Raw genomic sequence first — 2,109 nt, 5'->3', positions numbered from 1 at the left:
AACACCTTTGATTGTGTGGATCACAACAAACTGTGGAAAAATCTTCAAGAGATAGAAATACCAGACCACCTGACCTGCCTCCCAAGAAATCCATGTGCAGGTCAGAAAGCAACAGTTAGAACGGGTCATGGAACAACAGACTGGTTCCAAATAGGAAAAGGAGTACATCAAGGCTGTATATTGTCACCCTGCTTATTTGACATATATGCAGAGTACATCATGAGTCACTGGGCTGGATGAAGCACAAGCTGGAATCAAGATTTCCAGGAGTAATATCAATAACCTCAGTTATGCAGAAAGTGAAGAACTAAAGAGTCTTTTGATGAAAGTGAAAGAGGAGAGTGAAAAATTTGGCTTAAAGTGTAACATTCAGAAAACTGAGACCATGGCATCTGGTCCCATCACTTCACGGCAAATAGATGGGGAAATAGTGGAAGCAGTGGCTGACTATTTTTGGGAGGCTCCAAAATCACTGAAGATTGTGACTGCAGCCAGGAAATTAAAAAACACTTATTGCTTGGAAGAAAAGCTATGACCAACCTAGAAAGTGTATTATTAAAAAGCTCCCGAGCTTGTCAGCGGTGGATTCTTTATGGTCTGAACTACCAGGAAATATTGCTTACCACCAATTAAGAACCTACTTAATGTCATACCTGGTGAATATGGTTTGCTTGATGAGTTATTTTATACAGAAGTCTTGTGAGACCACTGTTCAAACAAGGTGATGATTGCATAAAGAGTGGTATTGAATTCCAGACCTGGAAAAAATGGTCATCCGGTGGCAGAAAATTTCCAAGTAGAAGAAGTAAACTTACCAGATTGTGTCAATGAAAGACAAGTACAAGTCAGAACTCTTTATCTTTCCATGGATCCTTACATGCGTTGTAGAATGAATGAAGACACTGGCAGTGACTATATAACACCTTGGCAGCTGTCTCAGGTGGTTGATGCTGGAGGTGTTGGGATTATAGAAGAAAGAAAACACAAATTTTACAAAAGGCGATTTTGTGACTTCCTTCTATTGGCCCTGGCAAACCAAGGTTATTCTGGATGGAAATATCCTTGAAAAGGTAGACCCACAACTTGTGGATGGACACCTTTCATACTTTCTTGAAGCTATAGGGATGCCTGGTTTGACTTCCTTGATTGGGGTACAGGAAAAAAGTCATATAACTGCTGGATCTAATCAAACAATGGTTGTTAGTGGGGCTGCTGGTGCTTGTGGATCCTTGGCTGGGCAGATTGGCCGTTTGCTGGGCTGTTCCAAAGTCGTGGGAATTTGTGGAACACCTGAGAAGTGCCTCTTTTTGACCTCAGAATTGGGCTTCAATGCTGCAATTAATTATAAAGAGGGGAATGTTGCAGAACAACTCCATAAATTATGCCCAGCTGGAGTGGATGTTTACTTGAACAATGTTGGCGGTGACATCAGTGATACAGTGATAAGTCAGATGAATCAGAACAGCCACATCATCCTCTGTGGTCAAATTTCTCAGTACAACAAAGATGTGCCTTATCCTCCTCCACTACACCCTGCTATAGAAGCAATCCAGAAAGAAAGAAACATCACAAGAGAAAGATTTATGGTGTTAAATTATAAGGATAAATTTTAGTTTGGTATTCTCCAACTGAGTCAATGGTTTAAAGAAGGAAAGCTAAAGATCAAAGAGACTAGAATAAATGGATTGGAAAACATGGGAGCTGCATTCCAGTCCATGATGACAGGAGGTAACATTGGAAAGCAGATAGTTTGCATTTCAGGAGATACCTCTTTGTAATCTCAATAAACACCTTCATCAAGGAAATACATGGATTTCTTTCAATTCTGCTGAAAGATTTCAAGACACAGTAAAAAAACCCTTAAGAGTATAGATCGCTTTGCTTTAAATGTGATAATAGGTGATATTTTCTGAATTGTACAACATAATTCCCTCCTATATCTTCAATATCATATATTTACTCTACATCCTATATGATTATTTACAATAATAGGTTGATGTCAACATGACCTATTTTTCCTTCTTTTGCTAAAACAAATATTACATGAAATTTATATCAGATATTCAGAAACTGTTGGAGATTTATGTAATTTTAATAGATCATACAAAA

At 38.5% G+C, this 2,109-nt stretch overlaps 1 pseudogene; it reads left to right on the top strand.

The window, feature by feature from the left end:
• Positions 1-724: 724 nt before the first annotated feature.
• LOC104982615 lies at positions 725-1,778 on the top strand (annotated as a pseudogene).
• Positions 1,779-2,109: the final 331 nt, after the last annotated feature.

Source organism: Bison bison, unplaced genomic scaffold (assembly GCF_000754665.1).
Source record: "Bison bison bison isolate TAMUID 2011002044 unplaced genomic scaffold, Bison_UMD1.0 scf7180017864535, whole genome shotgun sequence".
NCBI lineage: Eukaryota > Metazoa > Chordata > Mammalia > Artiodactyla > Bovidae > Bison > Bison bison.
This window is presented reverse-complemented; position numbering and strand designations above follow the sequence as displayed.